The sequence below is a fragment of the Myxocyprinus asiaticus genome, chromosome 30 (assembly GCF_019703515.2).
Source record: "Myxocyprinus asiaticus isolate MX2 ecotype Aquarium Trade chromosome 30, UBuf_Myxa_2, whole genome shotgun sequence".
NCBI lineage: Eukaryota > Metazoa > Chordata > Actinopteri > Cypriniformes > Catostomidae > Myxocyprinus > Myxocyprinus asiaticus.
The window spans coordinates 13144038-13158480 of NC_059373.1; the positions used below are offsets into that span (position 1 = coordinate 13144038).

The window sequence follows — 14443 nt, forward strand, 5'->3', positions numbered from 1 at the left end:
TACGCCCATGCATACAGGTTTGGAACGGCATGAGGCTCTGTCTTTGTAAATGAATTCAAATGACAAAATTCTAATTACGTTGTTTAAGCTATTCCTTTAAGGTTACATCAATCCCTTTGTGATTACCCATAACTGTCATGTTAATAATTTGCTGAAATGCTTAGGACCACAGCATATGTCTAAAGAAGTGAGGTGACCCCATTGCCAAGGATATTTTGTCAAGCCTCCCGTAAAGACTCATCTTGTGCTCTGCACAACGGGTCAAATGAACACTTCCTTAATGGACCCTGATGGGTGTACCTAATCCAAATCCAGTTGCTACTGATCAGCTGGAGAGAAGGAACAGATGGATTACTTTATGGGTGTGCGTGTGGGATATATTGTGCAGTAATTGCTATGTTTCTCTGGTTTATTGGCTCTTAACCTTGAGCTGACAGCTACTGAGCAAGTGGGGTTTTTGTTGCTATGACAACTGTGCTGAGTTAAGGAGTGTGCTGGCATGTAGGATATACCCCACTGCAGCTTGGACAAAATCACCAATAAAATGAAAAGACCAAGTAAAAAAAAAAAAAAAAAGAAAAGAAAGAGAGAGAGAGTGAGAGGGAATGAAAGCTTTAGTTTCAATAATTCAGATGTATGGCTATTACTTTAGAATTAATTCTGTTTGCTTTTGCTTTTTCCTTGCACCAAAATGTTGATGAGTATTATCTCAAAGTAACTCTGATTTATTCATTAAAGAGGACATACCATAAAAGCCCTTTTTGGCATAAACAATTCCTCACACTACATAGCACAGTACCCAACAAATACAAGTATATTAGAGTCAGCAGCTTTTATTGTGACAAACATTATTCTCATGTTAGTTAATGATGTAACAAAGTGACTTGTAATGGATACCAGTCATGCACAGAAACATATTAATATGCATTAATGTGCATGATGCAGCTGCAAGGCAGCATAAAGGATCTTATTTCCTATTTGATAATGAAGGAGGGAAAGATGGAGTGAGGGGATACAGACAGATAGGAAGACAGAGGAGGAGCAATTGTGCATAAATGGTTGAGTGACTAATGGGAAAAGAGGCCGAGGGAGGAAAGGCAAGGGAGACCATCTGTTTATCTCTACCCCTTGTTTTACCCCCTCTGCATCCTGATGACTAACCTTTCCCTTGTATCGGTTCAGATTATTGGTCGACTGATATGGGTTTTTCAGTGGCTGATACAGATGCTGATATCTAAAGAGCAGGGTGGCCGATGGCATACTGTAAATGCTGATAGACAAATAAAAAAATGGCAGGCTTGGCAACAAAATTGCTGAAATGAATACCTTTAACACATATTGTCTCAAAACTTATTGAAAACATTAAAAATAATATTTTTAAAGAACTGATAAGAAGAAAATGTTTTTTCTACAATTGACAAAGCTGTCAGCAAATTTAGAACTGACACAGGTTCCCACCAAATCTATTCCTATAATCAGCCAATCAGGCAGTAATCGCCCACTGCAGATTAACTCATAATAGCCAAATATCGGTGGATTACTGTATACCTTACCAATACACCGATAAATCTGCACATCAATCACCATTCATTTTCATTGCATGGAAAAAAGATACACTGAAAGTTAATAGTGACTGAGGCTAACATTCTGCCTAACATCTCCTTTCATGTTCCACTGAAGAAAGAGAGTAATACAGGTTAGGCATCATCTTAATTTGTCTATCAAAAATGTAAGAGCATGTGAGAAGAGAAGAGAAGAGAATAGAAGAGAAGAGAAGAGAAGAGAAGAGAAGAGAAGAGAAGAGAAGAGAAGAGAAGAGAAAAGAGAAGCAGGCGAACAGAAAAATGAGAATTGAAAATGGAGGGGATGGACTATCTGTTACTAAAAAGCCGAAATTGACACTGCCTCTTTCAAAGACCTTATTAAATCATGCAATTAGTGTGAAGACATAAATAACTGCTTCCAATTTCGGTGTGTCACTCAAGGCCAGGATCAAGCTTCAGGGAAACAAAACAACTTAAATTACGTTCCTCTCGCTTTATGTCCGGCCACTTTTTGCGGCATAATTATGCTGCCATTCTTTTGCATCACCTCCTGCGACCCCGGTGATAAACACTCTTCTCGAGAGAAACGTGAGCAAAAAACAGCCGCTGTCCACTTTTTTGCCATCTTTGTGACAGTATTTCACTACGAGCTGCTGAGCCCCCACCTATAATTCAAGCGTCCCTCGACTCCGTTGCTGTCGGTAAAAATAGGAAATCCATCACGGAGACAAATGGCCGTTAAATGAAGCCCCGCTCAGCAGATAGGCAAAGCGGCAGATGAGTTTTAATTGTCTCTGTGTGCTCATATGAAATCGGTTCATGACCGTGGCTATATGACCGCAGGCCTTTAGAGGTTGTGGGGGCATAATCTTTGGGGCTACATAGTGTCAGTGAACAATTAAAAGGCTTTTAATATCGGAGCATATGAAACGGCAGCACAGCAGTTCCTAGGAGGTTTTTTTCTTTTTCTTTTGTGACCCATTGATGACCTAAACTCAAATGTGATAAAGCTGCATTAAATGACATTCTTAAACGCACATTCGGGAGGAGCTTGCTCATCTAATCTGCCAATCAACCTGCAGGCTGCAGAGTAGCCTATATAATCACTCAGATTAAATGGGCAGGCGAACACGTGAATAATATATATATATATTTAATGATAGGCTAGCCTATATAGTATAGGAAAGAAAAATGTCGAATACCAGCTCATAAAAAAACTTATTTACAAAAGAAACACTAGGCCCTATAGCCTAAAGGTTGATGTAGACAGAAAGTAAGCAATAATCAACCTTTCCTGGTACATTAGGCAGGTCAGAAATAGCTCCTGGACAACATGACATTTTCACTTTTTACACTTTACCACACCCATGGATTATTTTTTTTATTTTATTTTTTACATGTACTAGTTATCTAATTGTACCAAAAAGACTTCAGAGACATGAATTAAAAGTAATAAAAACGTTTTAAATATATGATCAGAACAGGATGGGAAGCGGAAAGAAAGAGGCAATTAGGGATGTTCATTAAAACAGCTTAAAAAGACAAATTGGTTCTCTTGAGAGGTGCTAATGAAGTACATGAAATATTACCAAAGCCACTAGAGGGGACTGACTGTTGGGGTGGTTGAGGGGTCAATTTCAAGCTGGAAGTCAACTCAGTACAAAGGGCTGTATCTAAGGTAACGTCCCGACAAGTCTGGTGAGAGTCTTAATTGGTATTACTTAGGTTAGGTTTAGGGTTACATTTAGTAGAAGGTTTAGGGTTGCATTTAGTAGAAGGGTTAAGGTTAGGTTTAGGTGTTCTGTGGATTATTTAGGACTCCAAATAAACACAATAAACAGTATGTGAACGAACATGCAAGAAATGCTCTCGATCACCCGTGGAACCACTGCCACTCCCAGCAATACAGATTCAAAGATTAAAGCACTTTGTAGTTTGTTTGCCATATAACCTAACATGCTAATGTGGCCCATCCGACATATTTAATAAAACATGCAATTCAAGTAGCCAAGACTAAATTAAAGTGATTTTTAGGCCCGGACGGAATCTGTGCGCACAAAAACACCACAGAAAACTCTACACATTTCCGCAGGATTGCAGCCTCTGTCATTTACAAAAGTTCTGCACATTACACACCCTTGTATGTTTGTTTATTAAATATTGTGGGTAATTTCATGATGCTTCCAACTACCAATAAGAGTACAATCCTCTCAGCTAGATTTAAAGGAATATTCCGGGTTCAGTGCTATTATGATCAGTCAACAGCGTTTGTGACAATGTTGATATAACACAAAAAATAATAATTTCAACCAGTCGCACGATATCATACGAATTAGCCAAATTTAGAAAAGTTGTACGAATCCTGACGATTTTGCCGTGAGAGTGTGTTGAAAATACTCCTTCCTTCCTTGCTGAGGTGATCTTCAATAGTTGTTGTGTGCCTGATTTTAAATCAACAACTTGTCCACCAACTTGTCCATGGAATGTTTAATTGCAACAACTTCATGAATTGTCTGTTATGCTACTGATCAAGGAAAAAAATGAACATTGGGATTAAGATTTGGATTTATTGTGTTTTAATGGACACACCATCCTGGTAGTACACCTCCAAATTTACCAAAACCCACCACCAATATTTCACAAAACAATGATTTAAACAGCTTTACAGCTCAAATAATACACGTTTTTACAAAATAATGAGTGTAAGTGCTTTTATAAAATTATAAGCTTCACATTTCTGCCCAAAAATTGGCCCCATTCACTTCCATTGTAAGTGCCTCACTGTATCCAAGATTTACTTATTTTTTAAAGAAAAGGAGAGACATGTCAAAATATATTTTTGAGGTAATCAGCATTATGCTATAAATGCTGTCGACTGAGCTTAACTTGTATTGAGCCGGACATATTCCTTCAATACATTTATCATGCTCTAATCCGCAGAATTCTGCCAATTTTCCCTCAAAATCAGTGCAGAGAATGTAAAAAAAGCCTGCAGATTTTGTCTGGCCTGGTGGTATACAAATAAGATAAAAATGTGTCTATGACACCCATATCAGTTATTGTAATCACCTGACATAGGCTGGTGCAAAAGAGCTAGTCACACCCTAGTGAAGCAAGCTCAATAAGGGTATTATTATCTACTCATTACATTACACAGGAAGGAAACTGAATCCTGAGAAAAGTCCAAAAGCTCCTTCTTAATTGCTCCACATTTAGTTGTACTGAAGAAAGAATTTGTATGCAAGTTATTTGCAATGTGCTCTTTTTGTGACTGGAGACTGTGTAAATAAAGTTAGTGTTAGGTAGTTTTTTTTGTGTTATTGACACATTGATCTACTGTGTTGTTTAATTGAGACAAGAGCTACGATGTGAAGATTCTCTACGTATGTGAGTGTGAGAGCAAGTTCACATGAATGCTTTATTCATAGGTCAGTTTAAATAGGAATTTTGGGCTGTTCAGCAGCCTTTTAAATGTCCCATCAGTCTGTCCTCCTGTGATTCACGACAGCACTTCATCACCTACCTGAGAAGGACAAGAAGAAAACGAGAGAGAGAGAGAGAGAGAGAGAGAGAGAGAGAGAGAGAAGGAGAGAAAGACAGAGAGAGAGATCTTTTGGTCTGTCAAGCTGACAGGCTTCAGTTGCTGTGGCAACTCAGTAACATCTTTCTCTGCCAGTCAGAAGGAAATGAGCTGCCATGTTACCTGCCGACCATCTATCAATCTACACTCAAATGTGCGCACACTCATACCAAATACACATTCATTATTTCACAAACACAAACACAGAGAAAAACACTACATTATGTTGTGGTCTATCAGTTTTTCCCCAACAGAATGTTTGTATTTTGTTCTTGTTGATGAAACCTTTTCAAACTGAAGTCTTTGGAAGTATAGAGAAAGAAAAAAGGTCTAGAGAAGGAGTGTGTGAGGGGTAGGCTTGGTAACAGAATGAGCTTAATAACTAGCTTCTCCCTGCTCTTGTAGAAATAATTACAATGTGCTCTTCTGTAGCTCATTATCATAATACATTTACAATGAGTGTGCAATGTCATTCAGAGGGCAACTTACCCCCCCACAGAGACACACAGAGGGAGTTTGCATGCATAAAACTGCCCTGTCAGCATCTGGAAGACCCACCAATAGGTGGCAGAGCTATAATGGTGCAGCACTAACTTCTCCCATGCTGACTATGCTTTCTCTTTCAGCCATATAAAACAGAGGGGGAAAACAGAGAGAGACCAGGAGAAAGGGAGACATCTTAAAAGCTGAGTGGCAGCTAGAGAGAGATAACACAAGAGAAAGAGAAAGGTAGAGTGAAAATGAGAGAAAGAGAGAGAGAGAGATGAAAGAAAGGGAGGGAAGAAAAAAGAACACAGGAAAGAGGCCCCTGAGGGCCTGGAATTCTGATGGGCTCCTGGAAAACAGATGTCCCTCAAGCTGCCTGTTTCATACAGGCAGCATCCACATCTTTCCAGCATCCACATCTTTCATCCACAACAGGCAGTGTGTGTGTGTGTGTGTGTGTGTGTGTGTGTGTGTGTGTGTGTGTAGATCGAAAGTGATAAAGCGACAGCTGTCAGAATGATTGAGTGTCCCTCAGACAGGATGTGAGCGGCGAATAAGTTCAATGCTGCTGTCTGCATCATTGACTCAATCCTCCAAGACATGCGGAGACACATGCAGTCATACTGAGACCCACATAAAACTACTAACAGTCTGAAATCCACATGGTGGTTGGTAGATTTCATGTCCAGCAGCACACGACACTTATTATGACATGCTTAGTTGCAGAACATAGCTTCCTAGACCTTTTCCAACATTAATTTAGCATTAAATAAATTATTTACAAAGACATTAAACTATTAAAAGTAACATGATTCCAAAACAAGACACATGCAACAGAAAGTAGCAAAGGAGCTTTACAGAAATATTCCATTCATTGATATTGAAAGCCATATAGTATTACACAGTCTATCCATGTTTAATGCTGTTTGTTCCCCTAAAAGACCAAACTCAGACTGAAGTAAATTCAATCTGAACTTAAATTTGATTTTGGTGATGACATTATAAACATTCAGGTATTTATTTGTATGTCTTGTTGTTTATCGGTGCCACCTTAAACATGTTTCTACTGAATTATTCACTAGCTCCTGTCAGTACAGTCCCTTTATAAATGCTGAAAAATCTTTGGTCGCAGTAATGGTCCAATATAAGTTCTCTATTGCCACCTAATGGACAGTTGAGTGAAGAGGGTGCATGTCAACATGTAAAGTAGGCTAAGCTTTCGGTCCTACAATATGCTAAAACACAATTTAGTGTTCTGTTTTCAATGTATCTGAAGTGCCATAGATAACACCTTAACCAGTTTATAACAGCGTGCACTGAAAGAATAAGGATCATTTACAAAGCTTTAAACATTTTTCTGATTCTGTAAAGAGATCTTTCAATAACACTGTGGACAACACATTCTCACCCCCTAGGCATCTAAGACTGACGCTTGTGCAAGAGTCCAGCGCGTCAATCTACAGACGCCAAAAGCGCCCTCTGGCGTCAGTATTACGACGCAACCGGCAAGTGTGTTCTTTTTAATGAGAAACCTTTGATGTCAACTGACTGACGCGATGGGCAATATAATTTTAGCATCGTTTAATTATACGTTGGGGTACAATTTTGTCATCGTGACTTATGTTGAGGGTACGATTTTCATTTCATTTAAAATCAGCAACATTTATTCACAGTGGTTAATAATTAATCTGTTGTTTATCTGTCTATTTAAACTGTCTGTACACAACATGCACTGCTGAAGTGACCCGTTTAATTCCGGGTGTATTCCGAATCATTTTATGTGAAGAACAAACCTAAATGTACATTTTTAGTGGTTCACCATAACACATCCTGCACATGTTTCGTTATAACACATAAATTATTTGATAGGTTTGACATCAGAGACTCAGCGATTATGCCATTGGCTCTCCCGTGTCTTGTGACCGATTACAACAACCTCATGTTCAGATCAGAGTATGTGAGCGGAGCGGCATGATTTTGCCTGGCTCCAAGAGTGCTCCACTAATGCTCCATCACGGGCACAGCACCTGTTAACGGCCCATAATGCAGTAATTCACCATGTGTTAAGCAGTGTTAAACACTACTGGCATGAAGGAAAGATGGAATTTCTGATATAACCAGAAAGAATATGATAATAAGTAAAATAACACAAATTTAAAATCTTGCCCGCGAAGGTTACTTTCACTTTCTGTGTTCATGCTCCCTATTATTAAGTTAAGTTTGCAGTAAAGCATGACTTAACTACATGCTTTTGTCTCCTCTCTTATCAGTGGGCATATATTGAAAATTAATGACGGGAGGGCGAAGGACAACACGAGTGGGGAGGTGATTGATTGCCCCTGAAATCATAAAAGACGTGTCCAGAAAATACGATGATAATTCGTTCACATGTGGAGAGAAAATCTAAAGGTCAGTACTACATATATATAGACATATTAGACATATATTTTTGATAGTCTTATCTAGTTTTTATTAAAAAAAGTGTAGAACATTCGGAGAATGCAAGTTTTTCGTTCACGGAATTATAGGGCAAGCTTAATTGAAAGAAGTGCAATAACAGGGGGCCTGGGTAGCTCAGCCAGTATTGACGCTGACTAGCACCCCTGGAGTCACCAGTTTGAATCCAGGGTGTGCTGAGTGACTCCAGCCAGGTCCCCTAAGCAGCCAAATTGGCCCAGTTGCTAGGGAGGGTAGAGTCACATGGGGTAACCTCCTGGTGGTAGCCATTAGTGGTTCTTGCTCTCAGTGGGGTGCTGGTAAGCTGTGCATGGATCATGGGGAGTAGCATGAGCCTCCACATGCGGAGTCTCTGGTGTCATGCACAGCGAGCCACAGGATAAAATGTGCAGATTGACGGTCTCAGAAGTGGAGGCAACTGAGACTTGTCCACTGCCACCCCCATTGAGGTGAGTAACCACGCCACCAGGAAGGCTTATTAAGTAGTGGGAAAAGGGGATAAAAAAATGAAGAAGTGCAATAATATAAGCCTAATAATGTTTTTTTTTTTTGGGTAATTTATATATTTTTAATATAATGTTTTTTTCGTCTAGTAATTTATTTAATTGATAAAACCCAAAGAATGCTGCCGACATGTTTCAAAAATAAGCAATAAAAATATTTAATTTAGTCTTGAGCTATTGTTAGTGTTCCAAAAAATCACTTAGTAGATTTTCTTCTAGTATTGTGTATTTATTTTATTTAATTTTTTTCATTTAATACATCTTCTGCATGGAGGGTTGTGATATTTAAAAGCATACTGAAATAACTTTACAGTGGAGAGGTAGTTAGGCGCTAATTTTGCCATGGAACAAACATGGAGCGGAGTTTCCCTAATCCAGGAGCGAGGAGTGGGAAATGGACAACCCGGAGTGGAGCTCGAGCGGAATGATTAGATAATGCTTTGAGCGCGGAGGAGAAATTGTTGCCACTCCACTCACTCACTATAAATATATAAGTATTATAAAATATTGAGGTTAAGCACACAAAACAATATTCAAAGATTAATAACCGACGACAAAGTTTTCTCGTTGAAAATAATGGGGTTTCTCACCGCATCAATGAGAGGAGGCCAGGGGGCACCTTTGACGTCATCATGCAGATGCGGACGGCTTCTTCACAAGCGTCAAAATGGGACGCTTATGCATAATGAGAACGGGTTGCTATGGATTACATTGATAAATTAAATAATTAACGGTAACAGCTCCTGGGTTCTTATTGGGTAAATAATGCAGGCTATGCGTAGACTACAAATAATTATCACAAACAAAACAACAACAACAACAACAACAACAACAACAAAAAGGAACCACTATTCAAAATAGACTGAATAGTGCTGAAGCTGTTTAATGATATTTACAGTAGACTAGATGTTAGAGAGGAGGAGACTGGATAAAAATAAATAAATAAATAAATAAATAAATAAATAAATAAATGATTAGCCTAAGGGGAGAAATGAAAACGGAACTGTTGACATCATTTAGAAAAAAATATGTAACTTATATAGCCTAGATATTAATTAGAACCTGTGAAATGTACGTGTGAAAATTACACATTTTCAAAATAAAGCTAATTTAAATCCGGTCCTGTTGTCAAACAGAACTGAACTTACCCGACCTGTTAACAACACAAATATGATTGCAAATGTATCATTTATATTAGGCCTATCACTCATTAATTAATAGACTGAGTGATAGACAATGATCCTAATTGTCAAGAACAGCGAAGATCTAAAAACTAAAATTCCTCGAAATGTGGGTTTCAACGGCTTGTCCTCTTCATCATTGATGGCTCTTTTTCCTTTGAACACTAGATGTCGCGCTGCAACATTTTACGAAGACTGTCGACGAAGCTGCTCAGAGAAACAGAGAGGCTGGGGGCGCGCCGCGCGCTGCCAGGTGAAGAGTTCAACGCGCGTCTCCGAGTGTGATGATGCGCAACCTCACATCAAGCTATAATTCAATTTGCCAAGATGTAGTAAATGGTTCGCGTCCGACATGGTGTATTGCGAGCGTCTAAGGCCCTATAACTGAGGCATGCCAATAAACAAATGCTCCGGACGCCACGCTATTTGTAACTAAACACTTAACCTTATGTTCGGAATAACTCTGCCCCCATTAATTTTGGCATTTCATAACGCGCCCAGACATTACCGCTACGAGATGTCTAATGAGAATGCGCCATTTATAGTTGAAGTATTATAGTTTTACGATGATGGAGAGCATGTTTTTTTATTGTTGTGCAAAAACAGACTGGCTATATTCCACTGCAAGAAGTGGTAACTCTTAATAGCTATGTGAAAACACTCTGATGTTGTTTAAACATTTTTATATGATCTAAATGTCTCTGTGTAATTGAACGAGATATTGTGTGTTTGGATGACACCCTCCTTCAGTGTACCATTAGAAAAGCTAGAAAATTATTAAGATCCAGACAGCACACGTAGTCCTACATCTCCGAGATGTCTGTTTTAGATCTTTTCATCTTGAAAGCATCAGCATCTAATTATAATCTGTTAAACTTCTTTAAAAAATCACATTTACGAACATTCTAAATCATTAACGCCTCACAGATATCTGCTGAATGTATTATTGACATCCGAGACATAACTAGACATACATACACGTCTTATAGACGTATTGCATATGAACAAACAACATCAAAAATACATCTTCCAGATGTAAACACACACACATCAAATAGACGTCTGGGTGATGTACGTGTGCTATCAGGTATACACTTACGTCCTCCAAGATAGCACACGCAGCCTACATCTCCGAGATGTCTTTTTTAGAAATTTCCTTCTGGAAGCATCGCAATCTAATTAACATCTGTTAAAGGAATATTCCGGGTTCAATACAAGTTAAGCTCAATCAACTGCATTTGTGGCATAATGTTGGTTACCACATAAACTAATTTGGACTCGTCCCTCATTTTCTTTATAAAAAGTAAAAGTCTAGGTTACAGTGAGGCACTTACAATGGAAATGAATGGGGGCCAATTTTTGGAGGGTTTAAAGGCAGAAATGTGAAGTTTATAATTTTATAAAAGCACTTACATGAATTCTTCTGTTAAATCTCATATATTATTTAAGCTGTAAAGTTGTTTAAATTGTCATTTTACAGTCATTTAAGGGTTTTAGTGTTTGTTGACATTACATCATCATGGCTACAAAGTTGTAAAACTGGCTCTAACTTTACACAGAAAAGGTTAGTAAATGATTTTATCGCACTAAAATCATGTTTACATACATATTGTTTATGACTTATGGCTATACTTTTGAAAAAGTGAGTATTTTAACGTTAAAAAATTGGCCCCCATTCACTTCATTGTAAGTGCCTCACTGTAACCCAGATTTTGTTATTTTTATTTTATTTTTTAGAGAAAAGGAGGGCCAAGTCAATATAATTTTTTGTGGCAATCAGTATTATGCCACAAATGCTGTTGAAGGCGCTTAACTTGTACTGAACCCGGAATATTCCTTTAAGCAGGTTAAAAAGACCAGATTCTCAAACATTCTAAACCATAAACATCTCAAGGACATCTGCTGAATGTCTTATTGACATACCATACAAGCTACTTATTGACAGAGGCCTATACTTCTTATAACAAAGAAAACATTTCTTCCAGATGTAGGCTACTGTAACGTCAAATAGACGATGCATGTGTGCTATTAGGGTTATTTGTATCAAAATACTTCATATATTGCCTATATATTTTAACTATTGATTCGTTGTCAGCAATTTTATCGCAATATTCCATAATACAATTTTTACTCTGTTCATATTTTTTTCATAATTTTATAATTGCGCGTTCACAGTATGGATGGAAAGTATGCAAATGGAGTAACTGGTGACCTCGCTTAAAAGTTCCACCCAGCCACGTGGGGAAAAGGGGGCGCTGTTGTCGAGATCAGAAGCCGGAAGAATTGTCGGAGGGGGTGAGGTAAGTGTAAGCATTCTCTTAAATTTTGGGGAATTCCATTTCGTCCGCATTTTCCTTGTCCTTGTTTTTTATGTGGTGGGAATTGCCAATCTGCACATTGTTTGATGCATAAGCAGTATGTAAATAAGTCTACGAGTAGGCTACTCATAATTCTTGTTAATTGCGGTAATTACGAATTGACGACACGATTAAATTACTGCAGTGCCAGCTGCTCTGAACCAGTCACGTGAGAAGTTGGCATTTGATTGCTCTGGTGTGTATGTGTGTGCTCTGCAATGGCTGTAAACATGTCTTCTTGAACTGTAATGGAGTGTATGCTGCTTTTTTCCAAGATGTAATTTATATTAAACTGGTTTGGATGCATGTTCACATATGCTCATCACACCTACACAGGCGTGCACATGTCCACATACACTTGGACACATGATGAGCCAGCTCACTTTGTCATTACTGTGAGCCAGACTGCTCTTCTTCACATGCAGATGCACAGCAGTTGACCAAGAATGATGCACACAGCACTTGCAACAAGAAAGGTTGTACACCTTTGCCCTGCAGAAGTTTATCAGCAACATTTACAAAATAATAGACACAGAAACATACAAAGACAAAAATATGAGGACTGATAAAAGCATTGCAGTGGTCAGCATGCAGACAGCTTCTTCCGTTGATGGACCGGCTTCCTGTCGTACTAACCTCCTCCTGCTGTCCACAAAATCTCTCCTTTCACACTCTTGCTGACCATAAGGAGAATACACTATGTTGGCTTGAGCCAACTTTCAGCCTATATAGAATATAATCTTGCTGAAATACTGTCTTGGCTAAATCTTTCATTCAGAATATCTCCATGAGTTTGTGATCATCTAAACTGTCAAGTGTACACTTGAAAAGTTGATCAATTAGTATTAGGAATCAGATTTTTGTTTGTTTTTTTACTAAATACTTTCTATTTCTCACCTTATTTCTCAAAGCTTTGCTTATCCATGAAGTACACTTCATGTTATTAAGTTTTCTTTCTTAATTTGACTAGTTTCTTAATGGTATGCACTGTGAAGATATTTGAGCTTGGCCAACATTTGTGCTGTGTATCTGAGGATCGATGAGTGGTCTTAAGTTTATCTGATTTTCCACCGGCCGGACAGGGGACAAGTCGATGGGACGTTGCCTGTGTCAAGTTGACCTTTTCAGGGCATCGGCGGCTAGTTGTCCCCTGGGCTCCCGTCCCATTCTTGTGTCACACACTGAGTGACACCGGTCTGTTCCACTCAAACACAAAGTCCGGCTGGACGTCTATATTGCACTGTCGTGGCAGTGACAGAGATTGGCCGCAGTATTTGTGAGCTGTCCTTTGCCACTGACACTTTGCCGATGAATGCAGGCTAATTTATGCGGCCAAATCTCCTCTGTGCAAAAATGAAAGCTAATTGAGTCATTATCCGTTAATTCAAGCCAGGATTGCTTGTGTAAATTGGCTTACTTTGTAAAGCCATATACCAATAATCTCTCTCTCTCTTTCTTTCTTTCTTTCTTTCTTTCTCTCTTTCAGTTTGTAACTTAACCTAAAGGTTTTTATATTGCCCTGCAATATACTTATTCCCAACTATATTGTACTGAAACATTTTGTAGGTTTTATTTTTCATTGCCTTGTCTGACGGTAGCTTGAGACAATGTGCTGTTTATCAGGTGGGCATGTTTCACTGCTTACAGGCATATGTGCAACATGATCACACAGGAAGTTGGCATGCTGTTTTTGAGAGTTCCAGTACCCTAGGATCGGCCATATTATGCCGACTCACCAACAAGCGGCATCTCAAATCAGATATTTTTGCATCAGCTCTAACATGTTTACATTCCCCTGTGGCACCAAATGAAGCACATTGCTTCAGCAGTGTGGGAGAACCAGGTTCAGATCCTGCGTTAAAACCAGAAAGTAATCGCATTTGCAAAATTGGTGACGAGCGTGATTCGGAGGGTTGAATTTTCCCTCTAACATTACATTTAAACTCCACTGATGTTTAGGTTTGAGTTGGGGGGTACAGTTTATAAAATATGCATTCCTTATCACTGAATTACAGCTTGAACAGCTGAAAACAACTCCCTTCTCAAATTGCTTTTAGCGCCCCTTCGTGGACAATTTACCCAGAAAATGGAGCTCAAACAAGTCCATACGCCCAACAACACTTACCATTTTGGCCACTGGGGGCAGTGTTTCGCATTTCGGTAAGCACAGACTGATTTTAGCTTAAAGGAGTAGTTCACCCAAAAATGAAAATTCTCTCATAATTTACTCACCCTCATGCCATCCCAGATGTGTATGACTTTCTTTCTTCAGCAGAACACAAGCAAAGATTTTTGGAAGAATGTTTTAGCTCTGTAGGTCCATAAAATCCAAGTG

General features: G+C 38.7%; 1 long non-coding RNA gene across 1 annotated transcript in view; it reads left to right on the forward strand.

Annotated features, from left to right (window-relative positions):
- The first annotated feature begins 12019 nt into the window (after nt 1–12019).
- Nucleotides 12020–14443, forward strand: part of LOC127421607 (uncharacterized) — a 57828-nt gene continuing 55404 nt past the window's right edge. Inside the window, exon 1 of the long non-coding RNA XR_007894027.1 lies at nt 12020–12051. This is a non-coding gene — a long non-coding RNA (uncharacterized LOC127421607). The remainder of the gene's footprint in view (nt 12052–14443) is intronic.